This window comes from Pezoporus flaviventris, unplaced genomic scaffold, assembly GCF_033815535.1.
Source record: "Pezoporus flaviventris isolate CSIRO_AGI_PZ_B2104156 unplaced genomic scaffold, CSIRO_AGI_Pfla_v1 ptg000007l, whole genome shotgun sequence".
Classification (NCBI taxonomy): domain Eukaryota; kingdom Metazoa; phylum Chordata; class Aves; order Psittaciformes; family Psittacidae; genus Pezoporus; species Pezoporus flaviventris.
The window spans coordinates 74526562-74550467 of NW_026892555.1; the positions used below are offsets into that span (position 1 = coordinate 74526562).

The following is a 23906-nucleotide window of genomic DNA, read 5'->3' on the forward strand; positions in this document are numbered from 1 at the left end:
CCCTTGTTCTCATGGGTGACTTCAACCACCCTGACATCTGTTGGAAGGACAGTACGGCCCAGCACAAGCAATCCAGGAGGTTCCTCGATTGTGTGGAAGACAACTTCCTTCTGCAAGTAATAGAGGAGCCAACAAGGAGAGGTGCCATGCTTGACCTCGTGCTCACCAACAGGGAAGGGCTCGTTGGAAATGTGACTCTCCAGGGCAGCCTTGGATGCAGTGATCATGAGATGCTCATGACAGTAAGAAGAGCATGCAGCAAGCTCACTGCCCTGGACTTCAAAAGAGCAGACTTTGGCCTCTTCAGGAACCTGCTTAGTAAGGTTCCATGGGATATAGCCCTATAGGGCAGAGGGGCCCAAGACTGTTGGTTGATATTCAAGGATCACCTGCTACAAGCTCAGGAGTGTTGCATCACAACTAGAAGGAAGTGCAGCAGGAGGGCCAGGAGACCTCCTTTGAAGGATAAGGAGCTGCTGGGGAAAATTCAATTGAAAAAAGAGGCTTATAATGAGTGGAAGCAAGGACAGGGGGCATGGGAAGAGTACAGGGATGTTGTCTGAGAAGCTAGGGACCAGGTTAGAAAAGCTAAGGCTCAGTTAGAATTAAACTTAGCTAGAGGTAATAAAGATAACAGGAAGGGAATCTACAGGTACATTGCAAATAAAAAACAGACTAGGGAGAATGTAGGCCCCCTTAGAAAGCTATCAGGAGATCTGGCTACACAGGATTTGGAGAAGGCTGAGGTTCTGAATGACTTCTTTGCCTCAGTCTTCACTGGCAAAGGCTCTGACGAAACCACCCAAGTCTTGGAAGGCAGATGCAGGGACTGTGAGAATGAAGACCTTGCGCCCAAAGTAGGAGTGGAACTGGTTGGAGACCATCTTAAAAATCTGAACGTGCACAAGTCCATGGGTCCTGATGAGATCCATCCGCGGCTCCTGAAGGAGCTGGTAAATGAAGTTGGGAAGCCGCTGGCCATCATATATGAGAAATCATGGCAGTCAGGTGAAGTTCCCGATGACTGGAAAAAGGGAAATATAACCCCCATTTTCAAGAAGGGGAAAATGGATGACCCTGGGAATTACAGACCAGTCAGTGTCACCTCTGTGCCTGGCAAAATCTTGGAGCAGATTCTCCTGGAAGGCATGCTAAGGCATAGGAAAATCAACAAGGTGCTTGGTGACAGCCAGCATGGCTTCACTAAGGGGGAATCCTGCCTGACCAATTTGGTGGCCTTCTGTGATGGTTCTACAGAACTGATGGACAGGGGTAGAGCAGTTGATATCATCTACCTGGACTTGTGCAAAGCATTCGACACTGTCCCACACGACATCCTTGTCTGTAAATTGGAGAGACATCAATTTGATGGATGGACCTCTCGGTGGATAAAGAACTGGCTGGATGGCCGCACACGAAGAGCTGTGGTAAATGACTCAAAGTCTGGCTGGAGACCAGTAACGAGTGGTGTCCCTCAGGGATCAGTGTTGGGACCGGTCTTGTTTAACATCTTTGTCGCTGACATGGACAGTGGGATTGAGTGCGCCCACAGCAAGTTTGCCAATGACACCAAGCTGTGTGGTTTGGTTGATACGCTGGAGGCAAGGAGTGCCATCCAGAGGGACCTTGACACGCTTGTGAGGTGGGCTGATGCGAACCTGATGAAGTTTAACCATGCCAAGTGCAAGGTCCTACACTTGGGTCGGAGCAATCCCAGGCACAGCTACAGGTTGGGCAGGGAAGAGATTCAGGGCAGCCCGGTGGAGAAGGACTTGGGGGTGTTGGTCAGTGAGAAAATGAACATGAGCTGGCAGTGTGCTCTTGCAGCCCAGAAAGCCAACCGTAACCTGGACTGCATCAAAAGGAGCGTGACCAGCAGGTTGAAGGAGATGATCCTGCCCATCTACTCTGCTCTTGTGAGGCATCACCTGGAGTATTGTGTGCAGTTCTGGTGTCCTCAACATAAAAAGGACATGGAACTGTGGAACAAATCCAGAGGAGGGCCACGAGGATGCTCAGGGGACTGGAGCACCTCCCGTATGAAGACAGGCTGAGGAAGTTGGGGCTGTTCATCCTGGAGAAGAGAAGGCTGCATGGAGACCTTATAGCAGCCTTCCAGTATCTGAAGGGGGACTATAGGGATGTTGGAGAGGGACTCTTCATTAGGGACTGTAGTGACAGGACAAGGGGTAATGGGTTAAAACTTAAACAGGGGAAGTTTAGGTTGGATATAAGAAGGAAATTCTTTCCTGTTAGGGTGGTGAGGCAGTGGAATACCTTGCCCAGGGAAGTTGTGAATGCTCCATCGCTGGCAGTGTTCAATACCAGGTTGGACGAGGCCTTGGGTGATACGATTTAGCGTAAGGTGTCCCTGCCCACAGCAGGGGGGTTGGAACTAGATGATCTTAAGGTCCTTTCCAACCCTAACGATTCTATGATTCTATCTACCTGGACTTGTGCAAAGCGTTCGACACTGTCCCACACGACATCCTGGTCTCTAAGTTGGAGAGACATAATTTGATGGATGGTGCACTCGGTGCATAAAGAACTGTCTGGATGGCCTCGCCCAAAGAGTTGTGGTCAGTGGCTCAATGTCCAGCTGGAGACCAGTAACAAGTGGTGTCCCTCAGGGATCGGTGTTGGGACCGGTCTTGTTTAACATCTTTGTCACTGACGTGGACAGTGGGATTGAGTGTGCCCTCAGCAAGTTTGCCGATGACACCAAGCTGTGTGGTTCGGGTGAGACGTTGGAGGGAAGGAATGCCATCCAGAGGGACCTTGACACGCTTGTGAGGTGGGCTGATGCCAACCTGATGAAGTTTAACCATGCCAAGTGCAAGGTCCTATACCTGGGTCTGAGCAATCCCAGGCACAGCTACAGGTTGGTCAGAGAAGAGATTCAGAGCAGCCCTGCGGAGAAGGACTTGGGGGTGTTGGTTGATGAGAAAATGAACATTAGCTGGCAGTGTGCTCTTGCAGCCCAGGAAGCCAACCGTATCCTGGACTGCATCAAAAGGAGCGTGACCAGCAGGTCGAAGGAGGTGATCCTGCCCCTCTACTGTGCTCTTGTGAGACGTCACCTGGAGTATTGTGTGCAGTTCTGGTGTCCTCAACATAAAAAGGACATGGAACTGTTGGAAGAAGTCCAGAGGAGGGCCACGAGGATGCTCAGGGGACTGGAGCACCTCCCGTGTGAAGACAGGCTGAGGAAGTTGGGGCTGTTCAGCCTGGAGAAGAGGAGGCTGCGTGGAGACCTCATAGCAGCCTTCCAGTGTCTGAAGGGGGGGCCTATAGGGATGCTGGGGAAGGACTCTTCATTAGGGACTGTAGTGATAGGACAAGGGGTAAGGGATTAAAACTTAAATGGGGGATGTTCAGTTTGGGCATAAGGAAGAAGTTCTTTCCTGTTAGGGTGATGAGGCACTGGAATGGGTTGCCCACGGAAGTTGTGAATGCTCCATCCCTGGCAGTGTTCAAGGCCAGGTTGGACAGAATCTTGGGTGACATGGTTTAGTGTGAGGTGTCCCTGCCCATGGGAGGGGGGTTGGAACTACATTATCTTAAGGTCCTTTCCAACCCTAACTATTCTATGATTCTATGGTTTCAGTACTGTTATTGTTTTAAAATATGCAAAATTAATATTTTTTTTCTCTTTGACAGCTTCCTATATGAATGATTCTGTGATTTTTATCCTGTGAGAGCATTTTAATTGTCAAAATCTGCTTGGGAATTCTTTGGGAAGGCCGTGGTTAACACAAGGAAAATCCATGCCCACAGGCATTCCTTCATTTGCTTGAAATTGTGAGTACAGCGGTAGCTAGCATCTTGCTCCGTGCACCTAGCATCATGACCTAATACTAACATGCAAGTTTCAAGTAGACCAGATTTTCCAGAGCTGAATTCTGCACACATTTGAAAGCAGAGTACTCGGTGCATTGATCTCTTCAGAACACAGGTCATCTGCAGGCCTCAAATATGGGGAACAATCTGACCTCTTAAACCTTTCTGAATATTTAACCTAGTTTTCTTAGACTTTGGAATTATGTAAACTTCTAGTTGTTTGTGAATAACTGAAAAGTCAGAGAAAACTGAGGCAGAATCACAGCCTCACAGGATTCTGACCTGTCCTAAAAATTCTTAAAAAAACCCTGCCATTGTTCCTTAAGGAAACTTGTTGTTGTGTTTCTCTTTTGTGTTTTTCAAGATATAGTCTAGCCCTTAGTGTACACTCAAATCAAGACTATATTCTCACCTCCTTATGAACATATGCGTATCTTCTGGTTGTAAGAGCAGATACTGTGGTGAGTAGCTGAAGATGCCCTGTCTTGCACAGGGGCTGCTATGGTCATTTGTGTTTACATGGGAAAAAGAGGAGTGTTGTATTAGAACCTGAATTTAATAGCTCAAGCTCCAGATCATGCTGTTTTTCAAATATCATTACTCTTCTCATCTTTATATAGAAACCAAGAGGCTATATTTGAGACCTGTCAGCAAGGCTGAGAATGATAGCCAGGAGAGGAAAAGGTTTAAATTCCTGGCAGTATTGAATGTTGCTGGAGCCAAATAATTAATGGAGAAAATAAGAAGATTTAGCAATGGGCTTTTTGGAAAAAAAGAGACAAAAGTTTGGGTCAGGGCAAAGGTACAAACATAAATGAAAGAAACATTTAGGAAAGAAATTGTCTTGTGCATTATAGGGGGGAACTCATCTTTACACGGGCATGGTCTTCACAAGCCCTTATAGCTAGTTTTTCTAGTTTTCTTTCTTTCTTGTGAATTCTTCCTCTTTCTTTGCTTTGACCTTCTGTTCTCTTTCAGCTCCATGCTCAGAGTTAAAGCTAATCCCTGTAGAAGAGATGTAAATGTGTCTAAGTGAACAAGCCAATGACAAAAAAAAAAAAGATTGGCTGAGGCAGTAATGGATTATTTTAGTATCACTGGTGCACTTTATCAGCTAGCACAACAGTAATAAGATAATCTGACTAGATCTACACTTAAGAAAGTGTATGCATTAAAAGAAAGAGTCAGTCTTGCATCAGGGACTGTGGGAAACAAAAGTAAATATGTAAAGCCAAAGTATAGGTATGTACAGAATTAACTCCCACATCTTTAACTGACTGAGACTGTCAGACAGTCTCTGGACAGTATCAAGGGAAAGGAAAGAATGTAAAGAGGAATGCTAAGCCAAAGTAAAGTGGAAAGTAGTAAGGAGAAAACTGTAGACAATTATTTGATACTTGCTTCAGAATCCTAAGCAATGCTTTGGAAGATCAGTGCAATCAGCCTGCAAGAAGGGAGATGTATGCTGTATACACAAGCATAAAAGTCCAAATACTTGATACCTTGCCATTTTGCATCTGAAAAAGAGGATGGAGTTTCAGAGCCAAATATGTGAAAAATTCAAGAACTGCTTCCATCTGAAAATTGGTTTGAGCTAAACTCTGTTTTTACTGCCAAAAAATGGCTTGCTTTTCAAAGACCATCCCTGAAATTTCTTCCTCTTTCTTCATAAAATATCTTTATGATTCTGAATATAGATGCTTCTAGTTCTGGCAGATATTTCTCTAATAAGTTTCACTGGGCATGGCTTGCTGTGTCCTTTGTGGGACATACTTATCAGGTTATATTACCAAAATTTATTTTTTAAAATGTCGGGTTGCTCACCTATACCAATAGATCAGCAAAATGTTTTCCCTCTTGTTCTTATCAACTTCCCCATCAAAACTGAATGACTATTCCTGGAATTAAAACCTTCAGGGAAACAGTTCTTGTGGTGAATGGACCGTAAAATCTCATTCTGCTGCTGGGACTAAAAACACATCTGACTTCTTCTTTAAATGCAATTAAAAAAAAATTTCATCAGAAAAAAATTCATCAATAAAACACAGTTTCCATTTTAAGAATATAATTTTGCAAAGATGACTTCGGAGAGAGAAAAATCCAGACCATTTAATTATCGATTCGATTTATTATTTGCTATTTGCTAAAGCTATTAGCAGATATTTCAATACATCAGGCAAACCTGTAGTGATCTTGCAGAATGCTTGGATAACACCAAATCAGATTACTCTCCAAGAAAAAAATAATCTGCAGAAGTGTTTTATTGAACCCCTCTCATAATGGTAGAGTCTCGAGAGAGTAATTTAAAAGTTCATATATATTTAGTTTGTCTTCAGTTTTACATCACGAAAGAGTAATTTTTATTATCAGGGAAAGATCAATTTAAATGTAAATTTTATTGTTTAAATATATCACAACAGGTGAGACAGAAATATTGTTTGTGGCTGTGCTAAGATGTTTATCAGCCAAATATTTTGGAGAAGATTGGAGAAGAGAAGCTGGAGAAGAAAAGGCTCAGGGGGATCTTGTTGCTCTCTACAACTACCAGAAAGGAGGTTTTAGTGAGTTGGGAGTCAGTCTCTTCTCCCAAGTAACGATGGACAAGAGGTAATAGCCTCAGGATGTACCAGGGGTGGTTTAGGCTGGATATTAGAAAATTTTTTTTCCCAGAGAGTGTGTTCAGGCATTGGAACAGGCTGCCTAGGGAAGTGGTAGAATCGCCATTCCTCAAAGTGTTCAAAAACCATGTAGGTGAGGCCCTCAGTGATATGATTTAGTGATGGTCTTGGCAGTCCTGGGGTAATGATTGGACTTAATGATCTTAAAGGTCTTTTCCAACCTAGTTGATTCTATGATCTTATGATTCTACGATCTATTTTTATATAAAGGATCTTCTAATCATGAGAAAATAATTCTGGATCTGGCTCTGCAAGGCTGATTGATTTATGCACCACTAAAGACAGAGGAAAGGTTCTTTCTGATTTGTATGTGTAGGAATATCGCTCACTTCAATCAGCACATTGTCACTTTTAAAGACCAATCTGTTTTCCTTTCACTTTTATTGTTAAAATTACTGGCATCATGGAAAAAATCATTTTATAGAAACTGCTATCTAGAATAAGTAACTACCCTAAAGCTCACCTTTAGACTCACATTTCTTTATGTTTTCTGCATGGATAATTCTGTATTCCTGTTATACACTATATCATAGCTTTTGGCACTGACAGCTCCAAAGTATAGACATAAAAAGAAGCTGCATGAGACTTTTAGGCAGCTCTCTTCATTCCTCACTTACTTGTTGCTACCATAAGAACAGAAGAATTGCTCCAAGTAATGGCAGGCTCTTTAAATAAATGCATGCAACAGGTGTAAACATCACAGCATGTGCCATATTCTTTTATAATATTATGCAGTTTTGATGCCAGGAAGTGATATATTGCAAGGGCAATTTAATCTTGTCTGCTTTTCGTAAGAGGCAGGTAGTTAGAATATGCATACGAAACTGAAACAACAGTTGAGCTTAACTTCCAGTACTAGATCCTTTCAGTCTTTGAAAAAGTGTGCATCCAGATCTAAGTATTATGAGTTTGCCTGTGTCCTTGACAGAGGTCTCCAGATTGCAACATTGAAGAAAAACTTTCCACATTGGTTAGTTTGTTCTTTTTTTTTTTGAAGTGGAAAAATAAACTGTAAAATATGATGATTTTACCTGGAAAGCTTAAACTAAACTTCATATTACTGTAGTGTTTGTTAATAATCAAATCAATTTTCTGTTCTTTCATCTCTGCATAATTTCTCCTTAATAAGAACTTTTTCTAAAAACAAATGGGCATATTTTTTGTTGTCCTTTACTGCATTTGAGAGAACAAAAATTAAAAGAATTTGGACTGATTGTTGATATTTCAAGGTAAGTTAAGTTGTAGATTATTTTATGAAGTTTACTCTATACGGATTCTGTCCACAAATGTTGTATATGCATCTGTATTTGTCTACCTGTCTGCCTGAACAATAGCAATCAGAGTCCATGAGGATGATTCAAGTAATAAAAAATGAGTAAAGTGGATCAAAAACCTAATGCCACTATACGAAATGATCTATGTGTTTCTCCAGAGTTGCAGAATTTTAGCCAGAATTTCAATTGCAGAGAGCCCTTTAGGGATCTGGAAGTAAAAGAATTAATTTTTCTTTATATCCACTTCTATCTTTCTTTGGCAAGCACACTCTTGACAGAAGACAGCTCCTTCTTAAGGTAAATTAAGTAGCAGCTGCTGACAATGTATGATTCATGAGATTTAGGGTCTTTCAGTAATTCTGAGAGGCTTCAATTACATGAACAGTGATGTTTATGGATAGAAGGTGTACCGGCACATGGTCTTTATTACCCATTAAGCCCATCATTGTTGACATACAATATTCTCATATTAATAAGTCCAGTGTCCTTCCCCTTTCTATCTCTACAGCAGCCTGCAAGTAGCCTACCACCAAATATTACTGATGCTCTTTTAAGAGCAGAAGGCATCAAACACACTTAAAGTATATGAAAAGTAGTAAAATCCTTGAAGAAATAAGAACTTTGAAGTCCACATGTGTAAAAGGAAGGTAAGACTCTGTTTGGTGCAAAGAATAAATGATTAATAATTATAAAGAAAATAAATGGTAGTTGTTGCTGGGATTTCTGAAAGATCAGCTGTGTAAACAACAGTTCTTCTATGGCATATCAGACATAAATAAGGATATTTTATGAAGAAATAAGGAAAGACTTCACTGATTTTACTGTCAATGCTATTATAGCATATAGGATGTTTTCTTCATCACAAATTGTAGGATATAAGCTATTACATGTAATATGTTGTTCTAAAGTGACAGTTATGTTTCCACATCTGCAGCTGACTTGGAAAATTGGAAGCTGTTCAATAGCTTTAGGAATAGTTTCCTGATGATGCATTTTAGAGTGTTTCCTTAATTTTTTTTTTTTTTTTTAGATTCTAGCATGAATCTCATTATATAAACAGTATGTAAAGCTAAAAGTCAAACCACAAATGCAGAAGAGCTTCCTTATCTGAAGTTCAATGGATTTTGAGTAAGGTATCTGTGCCCTTGAAAATCTTTTGCTATTAAATTCCCTTTACTTACAACAGAATAGGAGGGAAACTTTCTGTAAAGAGATTAAAGTGGCCTAACATTAAATCATAAATGTATGTTGAAAAATGATAATGCTAGTGTTGAAGTAGTGGTGGTCTAACAACAGAAGGAAGGAAAAATTTCTAGGCAAAGTATCACCTCATTGACTACAGCATTTCTTCTCAAGCATAGGATTTGTTTATTCAGAAGTCATCATTATGCATATATACATGAACAATCCAAAAGCAGTCACTTAAAAGATAGTTGTCAAACATGCAAATAAATTTTTAATGCTGGGAAGCAGCAGGCTAGTCACAGATATTGCATAAACTGTGGGAATAGCCCTGTGAATTATTTGCTGAGCTCTATTTCTGGGCAGCAGTGAATCAACTTGACTACCACAGGGTGGCATTGTCAAAGAAGAGTTACATTAAAATCTAGTTTACGACTTCAGCCAAACTCTAAAGTCAAAATTCCCCCTTACCCTGAGGAAAGAAGGTTGGTAAATTTCTGATTTACAGCTGCAGTAAATCAGGATAATCCTTGTATTTATTCAGTGGTAGTGACCAAGAAGATGGAAAGTCAGGCCATAACTATGTCTAGTGCCAGTACCTTGCCAGACAGCCTATCTAAAATGTGAGTAGCAGGCAGACAGATTGAACAACAGAAAATATAATAGGTCTTTCTTAGTTACCTGACTGGTTGCCAAATCAAATTCGTCTACCTTTAATTAGCCTTTTTTTTCACTTAGTATAACATTTCCCACTATGAGTTTGCAGTAAGATAATCTTTATTTTAAAAATCACTAAATAAAGGTTTTCACTTCACAGCTGCCTGAATTTTTCAGTTTTTGAAAGCTGTTGCAAATACAGCTTCATTTTCTTGTATTCAAAATATAATTTTATGACTTTATATTTTACACATGAATCTTTGCAGTAGGTCTACTCTTCTGCCTTCAAGCCAGATGGATCCCAAAGGGGTATACATTAAGAAAACATTTCTTAAAACTGAAAAAGAAAGAACAAGGTTTTTTCTGGTCAGTGAAATTATGTTTTGATATAAACATGAAAAAAGCAAGAGTTCTTTTAAGAAAGCATGTGTTACTGTTTGCTGACATTTTGTCAGTTACATAGTAAACGTTACTTTGAGAAAACCAGATGAAATCTACAAACATTTAAAGAAAGATCACTGTAAGTATAAAAATCAACAATAGACTATCAAAACCCTAATTATCATGAAGGCAAACATGCTGTATAGAAGAGGATAGCTGTCAATACCCCTAAAGCAGAAAGGTCACTTTACTATTACAATAGCTTCACTTCCTTTTGTCTGAAGCTGTCAGCAGAAGATAAATGCCTACATTCAACCTAATCATAACATGAGTTTTATCATGTGATGACATGCTTGCCAAAACCAATCATTTGAGCCTTGCCTAGGTAGAGACACTGAAGAAAAATGACCTGCTTTAATTTTATATGAATTAAGTGATGACAAACGTTTGCATGGAAACAGTAATTTAGGACAGAATAGTCTGTAATTTAGTTTAATTTATTCTTATTTCCAGTCTAAAAGAAACTGAATCATACCACTGAATGAAGTTACGCAAGCATACACATTTTGCTAGTTTGCTTTAAAGCTGCACCTTGAGTCAACTTGGATTCAGTGTGCCTTTAATAAACTCTTAGTTACTTTAATTAGAGTAAATACTGCAAAATACAAGAACTGCTAATATATAGCAGGCCTAATTGTACTCCCATACCACCAAGTGTAATTGGAATATCAGTTCCAGATATTCCATTTTCACAGTCAAGTGACAGATTTGTCTCAGGACATGGAAGCAAAAAACATTAGTTGAATGCAGAAAAGGGATGTATCACAAGCTTTGTAAAACATGCTCTCACACTTCAGATTTTTGCAACAGTGCAGGCCAAGATAGATAGATTAGAAATGGCATCTACAAAGTTCCCATGCACCTGGGCTAGTTGCAAACGAATTGATTTTTTTTCTTTCATGGCCTACAAGGAGTCCAGAATGAATGCCACTACACTTCTTAGCATGGTGTGCTGTCTTAAAAATTTTGGGAACCTAAATATCTTGTATGAAGCTCTGGCCTGGCATGCCTAAATTGCTTCTGTTGGTGGAGTTGGCAGGTACCTTTGCCTGATGACGGAATGAACATTCAGAATGAAAGGCCATTCTGCTCTACCATACAATCTCTTACAACATAGCTATGCAATTAGCTTTCTTCACCTCCTACAATAGATTAGGTGATACAGTGGATTAGGAAGTGGCCTACTAGTCTTTTTTGGGGGGTGGGGGGTGTTGAAGAGAAAGGCTTGATGCTGTGTGAGCATGGCTCAGCAGTAACCAAAACACTGGTGCATTATCAACACTCTGATAGTTACAAAGCACAGCACTATCGGGGCTGCTATGGGAACTTATGTCCACCCTAGCCAGGCCCAATACAGAGGAATAGTTTGCTTTGCCAAATTCTCTTTCTGCCTAAGGGCTATGAAATCCTTGGCTCAGCCAAATAGAACAGTGGTCAGTGGATCATAGAGAAAGCTGTTAATAAGTTGCTCTTCCCCTTTGCACACCATAAGCAAAATGACAGTATGAAAGGAAGTAAGATTCAAACTAGGGTAAATCTAAGGCATGAAGTTAGAAGATGCTAAGAGGGAAGTCTGAATTATAGTAAATATTATTCTAATAAAGAATGCAACTCTGAATTGTACATAAGAATATGAAACTGAGTACGGCTTTCCCTGTTAGGGAACTAAAGAATAGACTAGACAGCAACTTATAAACAAGTTTCATACAGTTTTAAAGACTCCAGAAGAAAAGCAAGACATTATACCCTTACCAAATCCAAATAGACCCAATAATTATAAGCACATGGCAGTGTGACAGACTCTAAAGAAAATTCCAGAGAAAACATAAAAGTTTGCAGGACATAACAGTTTTTTCTGTAGCAACATTTTGATTTTAAACCATTCTCCTCTGTTTCTGTAAGACTGTTGAAATTACCCAGTACTGGCTGTCCAACACTGTACATAATATTGCATTAATGTTTCTGTTTAAAGGATGTTATCTTCATGATGCCTCTTACATAGAAAAAATTATGATGAAAAATATATCTATACCACATAAAATTTAAAAAAAATTCTTTTTTAATAGTAAGCTACACAGGTCTCATTCTGCTGAATATCTGGATATCTGTGCTTGTTTGCATCTTGAGGAAAGAACAACAGCTGGCAGCCTTTGGCATTCTGAGAATATGTTTTTCACGTAGGTTCCCTCTATCTGATGTAACTTATACTAGCAAATAAACTTTTACAAAATAAAGAATGTGTTAAATTAACTCTGAGGCAGAGAGAAACCGCTATTTACTACCACTACAGAGTATACTAAGTATCATTCAATGACAAAAGACCATGAGCCTTTTAATTTCTGTATCTGTTGCTTCTGGGCAATCCGATTTTCCTTCTGGATAGGTAATATCTGTAGATTCCACTACTCAATAGAAGAATATTCACAGCCAGATGCTGCCATGTTTCCCTGTTTTTTTAGACAGTACATTTTTTAGTACTACCATGCTAGTGGAATTTTTAGCATTGAGAGTAAAAATAAAATCCTCCTTTATACATGAATCATTATAAGAATGTTGATTACTTACATTGTTTCAGACATCTTGTTTATTATTTTCTGTATATTATTTCCTCTGTCTTTCATTGCATACTGAAATACGGAGAAGACTTCTGCCAGAAGAAATGTTACTTCTTAAAATTAATTGATGAAAATTTCATTTAAAAAGTGAAGTGTTGCCTAGTAGATTTCCATGTGATCACCATAGCCATGCTGTCAGCATTCTTCAGATTTTTCTGCTGTTCTTTCTTGATAGAGGAATTCTTTCAAGTAATGGTGACAATCACATGCTAATATTAGAAGTACAAAAGAATAAATAGATAAAAATTGTTCTTCCTTCAAGTGAGGATGCACTGGATAAGGTGTACATTTCCAAGGCATGTTTTAACTACTGATACCACAAGGAAACTTAGTATAGTACATCTCTCCCATACCATTCTGAGGACTCTGCTGCTGAGAATTACTTCTATCTGGTTGTTTTGTTTGTTTTTTTTTTCCCTAGACTGTAATTTACATACCTGTAATAAGCATACAGTAGAAGAATTGAATGCATTTTTCACCCATTTGACAAGCTATTTAAATGACAGGCTTTATGTTAGCTTACAAAGAAAGTTTATTTGCTGTTTTGGGGCTCAGAAAACAATAATTGTTTCATTTGGGTTAAAATTTTAAATCTAGGTGGAGGATTGATGTTTTAATGTAAATAGTTAGAGAAATAACCAAATCTAATTTATCAAAAAAAGAGGGGAAATGATATAGAGGCTATAGGCAGGACTACGCTAAAAGTGCTGAAAATACACCTGTGTGAAAGAATAGGCTCTAGGAGAATAATTTGGGGTTTGTTTCTTTGTTGAAAATAAAGCTTATTTTTCATTTAGATAGGAGTTGATTTTGCTCTTAAAGTTTAATCAAAAATTTTAAGTTGCATACTTAATTTCAGTTAGGAGCAACATTTGGTTATGAAGTCAAGTGTCTCATATGTGATCAAAATTATTTATAAATAATGGACCGTGGGATCTGAATAACAGAGAAATCCAAAGAGAGGGGTTGGTTTGTTTGTTTCTTTTCCTTTTGTTTCTGCACAAAGTAGGTCCTTAAACTCTTTCGCTACTCCTAAAGCATTCTGGAGTACATCTGTTTGAAGGCTTTTGACAAAAGCTGTGCACTGACTTTTTTTATTAATTACATAAACAGAAATAATTTGGTCCAGAGTGATAAGTGCATGTAGCAAGGGAGTATATGAGTAGAAAACAACAGATTAATTTACACAGAATATTTTTGGAGACCTGCATACACCAAGTTATTGAATCTGTGCTGTTTTAGCTTACTCTTCAATGCATCCTTTCTTTATCAAGAATTTGTTATCATACATGCAGAGAAATAATAGGAGTATTTCTGATCCTTGATGCCAGAGGCATATAGCCTTAAAAAGCCTAGACTTCTGTCTTTATAGCCAATATTTTTCAATCCTAACTGGGTCCTTTTGGCTTGTGGAAGGACCTCTTCACTGCCCTTTGTCAACTGGGTGGAACAGAAAGGTTTGCAAATGTCCTGATGTGGACAGGCTTCTAGCTGCTGGAAGAGGCTATGGGGCAGCTCAGGAGGACACAATCCACTCGTTTTGACTGTAACTAAGTCTATCAGGGCATCACCTGACACAAATACATTAGAATGAGTGTCCGAGTTGAAGACAGTCTGCTCCAAAACTTAATACGGCTTTTAGAACATGGCTGGAAATTAAATGGGCCCATTTAAGGTCGTCAGAAAATCTCTTGCCAGAGGGAAACAACCTGCTGCTGAGGGAAATGTAATTCACTCCAATTTTTTTCTTTACCCTTGCTTGCTGCCAGAGACTGATAAATCTGAATCTGTGCACAAAATGCAGGGAAACTGAAGCAGACATGGAAATGTGTCTAAGGACCTCAGCAGGAAGAGGTATGGCCTTTTGGCAGCCACACTTTACCACAAGCCGTATCTAATTTGCTATTCACAGTCACCCTTGAAATAAGTTTTGAATGTTAGCTGCTATTCCTTTCATCTGAGTGTATATATCTCAGATTAGCTCAGATTGCTATTTCTCATTTCAGTGCCCAGTATGGTGAGTTTATTTTTTCAGATAAAATCTTAACCTTTAATTCGTGGTGATGTGAAAAGAAGCAAGATTTTCTTTTTTTCATTTTTAAGATATATAATAAAAATACTGTTTTAATAATGATTTTTAATAAAATTAGCTCTTCCATCTCCTTTTAGTAAATGAGCATCATGGTTTAAGTCCAGCCAGTAACTCAGAATCACGCAGCTGTTTTCTCACCCCCACTTTCCCCTCACCTCTGGGTGGGATGGGAAGGAGAATCGAAAGAATGCAAATCCCACGGGTTTAGAGAAGATTAATAATTAAGACAATAATAAGACAATAATTAAGCTATAATACAAAACTGCCACTAAAAATAATAATAATAAGGGAAATACTAAGGGAAAAGAATATAAAACTAAAAAGGGAAAAGAAAGAAAACCCAATTGTCGTGGTTTAAACCCAGCCAGGCAACTCGTTCGCTCACTCCCCCGCCTTCTTTCCCTGCCCCTACTCCCGGAGGGACGGAAAGGAGAATCAAAAAGAATGCAACTCCCACAGATTGAGATAAGAACAGTCCAGTAACTAAGGTATAACACAAATCACTACTGCTACCACCAATAATAATAATGATAAAGGAAATAACAAGGGAAAAGAATACAACATCTCACCACCAGCCGACCGATAACTCGCCCCCCCAGCCCGACCAAGTTTTGACCAATACCTCCTCCAACCCTGCAGTCCCAGCCCTTCCGGGTAACTCCCAGTTACATCCTGGGCATGACACGCTGTGGTATGGAATACCTCTTTGGTCAGTTTGGGTCAGGTGTCCTGTCTCTGCTTCCTCCTGGCTTCCCCTCCTCCCTGGCAGAGCATGAGGCTCACAAGTCCTTGGCCAAACCAAAACATCAGGCCAAAAGTCAAAACACATCACTGCACCAGCTACCAAGAAGGAGAAACATGACTGCTACTGCTGAACCCAGGACACCAATAAACACAAGTGATGCACAATACAATTGCTCACCACTCACTGACTGATACCCAGCCTGACCCGAGCAGAGATCTGGGCCTTCCAGGCCCAGTTTATATGCTGGGCATGACGTACTGTGGTATGGAATAACCCTTTGACTAGTTTGGGTCAAGTGTCCTGTCTCTGCTTCTTCCCATCTTTTTGTACCATTCCTCAGTGGCAGAGCATGAGACTGAAAAGTCCTTGATCAGGGTAGGTACTGCTGAGAAACAGCTGAAACATTGGTGTGCTACCAGCATTGTTCTCAGACTGAAGCCGAAACACAGCACTGCACCAGCTACTATGAAGGAGAAGAAAACAACTGTTATAGCTGAAACCAGGACAGGCAACAAAGATGTTTCAAACAGAAAAATACTGAATCTTTGAGCTTCTGCTGCTCTTAGGTTCCTTGCTTATAGAGACAATAATAGCTTTCAACTCTTGGCTATCTAATCTAGACAGCAGTCTAAATAAAAACAAGAAATATAAATACTGTATCTCAAAATCTGTCCTTCTGTAGCAAACCACATCTGAAGTGAGCTGTTGCCAGTTCTTTAGAAGACAGAAGATGAGCAACATATTATTATGTAAGGCATGTGGTATTTAAAGTTTTTACTTAAAAATCTGGGATAATGATAATACAGCTGGTGCTATACATTGTCTAGCATCCCTTATATCAGAGGCAGGATGCACTGTCATTTCTGTCTATCCTAAAATCACTTATTTGGAAAAGAGTTGTTTCTTGTTTTGTTTTAGCTAGGAGATTGTCTAATGCAACAGATAAACAATGAAGAAAAAGTGCACGTTTGTACATGAGAAAGATCTTAATGGAAACAAAACAAAAAAATTACCAATCAGGTTGATAAATATGCATGCAGAAAGAATAAAGGTTGATTGTACTAAAGAAAATGATGCATTGGCTTTTAGAAATCCATCATTTCTGATGTGCTGGCAGTGGAACCAAACATTCCTGACACTCCTAAAAATAAAGTGAGTGTCTTGGAACTGCAAAATATTAAAAATTGTGCTGGCAGTATGCTTAACACTTAAAGTACAACAATGAACATTTGTACAAAAATATACAACAAATGTATACAAATGTATACAAAAGTATACAACTGTAGCTCACATATGAGGCTGGCTGGCTAGCTAGCTAGCTGAAACAGTAAAAAAAAAAGAATCTTTGTTTCCCTTTTCAAATACATTGATCTGTCTTAAATAGAATAAAACTTTGTGAAGAAAATAAGTTGATTAAAAAACAATTATTGTGCACTTCTTTTGTAATAGGCAGAATAACCTTTACAGCATCCTATGATTCATCAGTGAATATGTCAAGAACCTGTAAATAACACTTGAAGCTTGCTTTTTGTTCTCTTAATTAACATTGAAAGTCTTATCTCTTGAGGCATACACTTCTGCCTTGAATATTTTAAGCAATATTTCATTTCTTGCAGTTGTTTTCACTTTAAACATGAAGGTGAATTAAACAAATAATAATGTTCAGTTTGAACTCAAAATTACCAGATTAAACATCTTTAATATAACTAATTTACTTGAGCTACACCCAAGGATCAGGACTTTTTGGTTTTTAGAGCTCATATGTTGTTTTATAGTAATGGATACATACAGTCCCATCCACAGCTGTTTAATAGCTCCAGTTATACAGTACAATGAGCTTTTGGCCCTTTTTGAGATAATGAAGCTGCAGTTACATTTTGATTCAAATTTCTAAATCTCTTTCCCATAAAGAGAGGCTTATATGACTCTAAATGATTTAAGAGAAGCCCTTAGTTTTATGTTTCTCTTGCACTCAAATAAATAGACACCTCTCTTCAGCCATCGTATAAACCAAAAATTCCTTTTGTAAACTTCTGTATTTCAGAAACACTTCCATCAAGGCTTAGAGAGCAGCAACAAAAGTTTCCACTCCCTTTAGGCTCTTTACCTACTTTGATGGAATGTCATAGTCAGGAGATGTCAAATGTAAGTCATAAGAGGAAAAAAGACACTACACTTTCACATTGCTTTGCTTCAAACACATGTAAATGTGGCAACAGTATTTTCCACCAAAAGGTGCCTTTGGCATCAACTGGACTTTTTTTCCAGCAGCTTCCATGAGCCACTATTTATTTACTTTGCTTTCAGTAGGAAAATACTCTTCTGTCTATGAAGAAATTCCAGTCTAATATTCTGTTTGCATGGCAAAATATTACCATACTCTTGACTAAATTATTTTGTTACTTTTGAGTCAAATATTGGACATGTTAACCACCTCATGAAGCTTTATGTAAAAATCTCACATAGTTATTTTAAGATGACTTTCACTGCTGTTTTGTAGTTCAAAAATCAGAGATGTATTTCTATTAACTGCTCTGCATGTTACTAACCATCTTAAGCCAAGCAAACATGACTATTAGTCTGCAGGATTCCACCTTCCGTTCTTGATTCCAGCATGTTCTCTTTCATTTAAGGATCAAGTATTTTTAAACTCCCATATTCAGATGGTTTAGTCTATTCCTTACAAACCTGTATTACCTATACATTTTTATTTCTTTTTTAACTGACTTGAATATTTCAACCTGATCACTTTGACAGTAAACAAAAGCTCATTTGAGGAAATGGGAAGTCATCAATCTGTTATTAGGACCTTGGATCAAGTCCTTGATACTTGGTAATCTTATTCTTTTTCTCAGTAACAGACTGAATTGTGCCTATCTACAAATTTTGCAATTTGAAAAGTAAAATTTAAAATACCTATTGGTGAGTACTCTACTGAAGGGATCAGAAAATTACTTAAATCCTTCACCTTCCTCATGTGTACACATTTCACTTCATAGTAAACAAAAAAAAAAGTAGCTACTTTAAATAGCTTCCTTGCAATGAATTGCAATTAATTTCATCGCTTCCTTGCAATGGCCACTGTCTGATCCATGGTGTGTTGTTAGCTGCCCAGTTTATCAAGAAAAGACAATAAAATATGTGAAAAGTTTCAAAATAGTTCGAGTTCAAACAGTTACCATCAACACAGAATAATAATAACAAACTTAAAGGGAATGTCAAAGCAGTAAAAAACGCATACAATGGTCTATATCAGGAAAATTCTGAAGTCACAACTTTTCATAAAAGAGGGAAAGATTATCATGATAGACATTATGAAGACATTTTTGAAGAGTGTGGTGCACTGGCACAGGTTGCCTAGCTAAGCTGGGGTGCTCCATCCCTGGAAGTGTTCAAAGACAGGTTGGACAAGACTTCAAGCAACCTGGTTGGGTGGAAAGTGTCCCTGCCCATGGCAGGGGTGGTTGGAACTAGAGGATATTTAAGAATATCTTTCCAACCCAAGAATAGCTTTCCAACCCAAGAATAGCTTTCCAACCCAAGCCATTTTATGATTCTAGGTTTCTATGATTGCATGCTGTGAAATAACCTATCCTGAGCATACAGGTAAACTAGCTGTTGTTACACAGCAAATTTTGAGAGACTTTTGAGTAGAACTTAAAGGATAAGATAAACTTAGCTAAATTATTTGGTGGATTTGTTTGAATTTTAACAGTGGGTAGCAACTTCTTATATCTGTCTCTTTGACCATACAAGTGAATAATGGTTTGTTAGGGCAACAGTCCATGAAATATTGTTTAGAGCTGCCAAAACCAGACAAAACTAAGCAAAAAGTAATTCCAGCAGGAGGAGATCACAACCACTGACTCATTCCCCTGAGGTATACCATCTCCTCAAAAGATTAAGGAAGTGGAAATCTTAAAAACTGTAATGAGCAAAGATATTAATCTACATGTTACACCTCAAAGTCCATCTCCTCAGGGCTGCTCTCAATCCAGTCTCTTCCCAGCCTATAGCTATGCTTGGGATTGCCCTGACCCAAGTGCTGGACTTTGCATTTGGTCTTGTGGAACTTCAGGAGGTTTGCATTGGCCCATCTCTTGAGTCTGTCAAAGTCCCTCTGTGTGGCATCACTTCCCTCCAGTGTGTTGACTGCACCACACAGCTTGATATTGTCAGCAAACTTGCTGAGGGGACACTTAATCACACTGTCCATGTCGCTGACAAAGATGTCAAACAATGCTGGTCCCGACACCAACACCTGAGGAACGCCACTCATCACTGGTCTCCACCTGGTCATGAAGCTCAACCTGGCATTGACTGAGTGCAACGATCCAGCCAATTCCTTATCCAATGAGTGGTCCATCCATCAAATCCATTTCTCTCCAGTTTAGAGACAAGGATGTTGAGCAGGACAGTGTTAAATGCCTTGTACAAGTCCAGGCAGATTACATTAGTTGTTCTTTCCATATCCACCAATGCTGTGACCCCAACATATAAGGCCACCAAATTGGTCAGGTATGATGTGCCCTTAGTGAAGCCATGTCGGCTGTCACCAATCACCCCCTTATTGTCTATGTGTCTTAACACAGTTTCCAGGATCTGCTCCATTACCTTATCAGGCACTGAGGTGAGACTGAGCAGCCTGAGTTCCTGGGTCATTGTTTTTCCCTTTTTAAAAATTGGGGTAGCATTTCCTCTTTTCCATGCAGCAGGAATTTCACTTTCACATCTTCTCAGGTCCCTCAGGGCCTGCAAATGCATCTTGTCATATCTCATGGACTTGTACACCTTCAGCTTCTTTAGATGATCTCAAACTAAATTAATCTAATAATCTAATTAATAAATCAGTCCTTATTTTCTTATTAGTAAGGATAAGTGTGCGCTTTACAAAGACAAAAGAAAACAAAACCAAAACAAAAAGCCATTTCATAAAAAGAAATTGATATAGAAAAATTTTGTAGTGTAGACTATGTGCACAGCTACAAGCAAAGGGAAACCGAGAAAGCACGTCCTCATTTACCTAAATACAGAAGATGCAGCCAAAGTGTCCCATGTCCTAAAGAGCCTTAAAAACACAAACCCAATACCAAAGCCCCCCAGACACCCATCCAACCTCAGAAAAAAGGTTCCTGTTCACCAGTAAGGTCTTCTAGCTTTTTGTAAGTTATTATAAAATAGGTACAGTGTATAATGGTATATACATACTACAAGAACAGACTGAAAAATAAGTTCCATAAGAAAAGACTGATTGTCCCTGGTTTTTATATGTATATAGTTGAAGGATAAGAAAGTTGAATCTGAAATACATTCACCTTAAATACCATTGTCACTTAATTTACTGTCTGGGTTCACCAGACCTGCACAAGCTTGTGTGGGCATCAGCACCAAAAATTATAACACAAATTTGGTTTGTAATTTACACTAGGTCATTATAACTTTTATTTATATTCTGATTTTCAGTGACTTCAGTGACCCTATTTGCATTTTAGCTTCTTCACAGCTACATTCTGTACATGTTTTTTACATCTAAAACTGTTATTTACCTTTTCATTGCCTTTACCTCATTAACCTTATGCATATTATCCCTCTCAAATCACGCTCACTGTAACTATGTCTCTTTTTTCCAGTTTTAATATTGCCATCAATGAATAACAGTAGTGAAAAAAAAACCACAAATGAATGCGTCTACCTATCTATATATAGAATGGTAGATACATACATTGTTGTCCTAGAGACAGGAAATGGGATGCATTCCCTGCAGTCATTAGCTTCCTTGTGACAGCTGTTAAACAGTGGTATGCTTCTGGAGCAGCAGAAAAGCTTTGGATGCTTCTGAAACCCTGGTTATCGTTATCCTGCAGTAGGTAACCATTCATCCTTTGCTAATGATACTGACTCCCTGCTCGGTAAAGACGAAGCCCATTGTTTTTTTGGGAAATGCTTAGGCTTCTCTTTAGCACTGAGCTGTTGTCTCGTGCCGTTTCTTTTGCTGCCTGGCTGATCTTGAGCCTGCGATAACTGGTAGAGAGGTCACAGGCTTGCAGAGGAAAATAAAACCCCTATCTTTATGGTCCTTGATAAGCATTATTTGATGGCAAAGTAGTTACTAACCTGATGTATTACATCCTGTACCTAAACAGATATTACTGTTACTGTATCATTTTAATACAGCAGTTTGTACAGCAAAGGAGGTAAAGAATGAGCTATAAAGCATTTAAAGAACTTTCACTTGATGAAAACAGGAGTATATCTAACAATGACCATATTTCTTCCCTAGACATCTGCATCAGTCAAAGACAAGATAAATTATGGGACAACAGTGCAAAAGAAAGTGAAACAAGTGAAGCAAACCTAATTAGCAGTAATAGGATATTAAATCTGTGCTATATCACTGACTCCCTGTATCCAACTAAAGGTGATAACCAGGGATTGCTCCAGTTGTATTGTGTAAGGTTTAGCCTACAGAACCTTTATAAATCTGCAGTACAATGAAATACTTTTTATTAATTAGGTATTAAATTTGTCAGCTGATGTTAACAAATGCTGCAGAGTTAATTGGAAAAAAATACAGACAAGTAAACTTTTTACATAAAAATATAACTTTGTTCATGTTTATTTAAATGATAGAAGTCAAAATAAGTATTTCCTGTAGTTCATTCATGAAAGTTTATATCTTCAGATGGTATAGATGTAAGCCTGTATTACATTTAAAACATTCTGCAAATGATGATCTGCAGTTTTAAAATACAGTAGTGTTTTTTTTTCCTAACTACATTATTCTGGTAGCCAAAAAACTTTTATCAATTGAGTATTTGTGATTACAGCTAAGAATACTGGTAGAGACATAACGCATGACATGAAACTCAAATGGGGTAGATGTGGTTCTCTGTAATTGTCTACTTTGTAAAAATTAGAAAGCCGTAACAAACTCTTGACTTTTTAAAAATAAGAAGAGTGGGTACACTTTCCAGTGCTGTGTTATGCTGAAATCCTATGGCATCAAACTACAGAAATACAGAAAACATGAGACAAGCAAGAAAAGAAAGCCCCCAAGCATGTAAAAGTGGATATAAATCTAGATAACAGGCATACTTCAAGAAGTACTTTATTGCAATAATGGATCCAAGATAATGGGTGAAATTAATATTTACAGATTTTATTTTTATTCTTTTTTCTTTTTAACATTAAGGAAATAGGAACATGAAAAAATGAAATTATCTAAAAAGTAGAGTTTGGTCTTGGAAAAAAGCCCATACTTTGTCTTAGCTCAGTAGAAAAATGTTGACCAAGTTAGTGCTCTTCACATAAACTTATGGCTTTTTATTAAATTTATTTTCACATCCGAAAGGGGTAGAAACTGATGACAGGTAAGTACTTAAAACTTGTTGCCCAGAGAGGTTGTGCAGTCTCCAGAAGGTTTTAAGACCTGACTGGATAAACCCCTGAGCAACTTGGCCTGACCTCATTGCTGACCTTGCTTTGAGAAAAAGGTGAAACTGGCTGACCTCCTGAGGTACGTTCCAAGCTTAAACTACCCTGTGGTTGTATGCAGCTGTAAAGTCTACCATGACAAGCTTCACTATCTGTGGCAGCTGACAATCATTTTTATATACTGAATAAAGCACTTGCAAAAAGAATGTCTCTGTCCTTCTCATATCTCAACTGCTTCTGCTTGTTGCAGGGTCACAGAAGACAAGGTATCAAGCACTTTTAATATTCAATCATTATGAAAGACATGAAAGAGGGCATCACCTGTTAGAGCTAGGAGATAAATCTCTGAAAAACCAACATGAACGCAGCATTAGTGTCACCAAACACTGACCACAGTCCAGCTCTTTTCCCTCTTCCCTTATGAAGGTACATGCCCCCCAAAAATTTATGTTTAGTATAACTCCTTATTTGAACTTTGACCCCTTAGATTTTAAAGGAAATTTACTTATATACCTGTTTCAATTCATACTGTGACAACCTTCTGGGTGCTATCGCAGACACCATTCAAAAGTAAAAAAAAAAAAAAGAACAGGATCATCTTTAACATTTGGGAGTTGCTTTTGGCTAACAATATAAAATCAGAGATTCCCCTATGTTGTGTACACAGACAACATATCTCAAAGAGCCACAATATTGTAAAGTAAGCAATTTTCTTTTAAATAAATATCAATATCATATCAAATTCCACCCTTGGTGACTTAAAGGCAGTGACCTGGATCACAAAACGATATGCTTTTATCTACAGATGAGCTGCAAATCAGGTTAAAGATCTTGCAGTTTGACATCTGAAGTAAAGCAAATTACATGACTTCTCTGTAAATAAAGCACCTTAGCACCAACAAGAGAAGATAATAATTTATTTATCAATTATGAAATTCCTGATTCCAT

General features: G+C 38.4%; 1 long non-coding RNA gene across 1 annotated transcript; it reads left to right on the forward strand.

The window, feature by feature from the left end:
• Positions 1-8820: 8820 nt before the first annotated feature.
• LOC133266404 (uncharacterized) lies at positions 8821-12952 on the forward strand. Its single transcript, XR_009742377.1, has 2 exons — positions 8821-8925; positions 12139-12952. It is a non-coding gene; the product is annotated as an uncharacterized LOC133266404 (long non-coding RNA).
• Positions 12953-23906: the final 10954 nt, after the last annotated feature.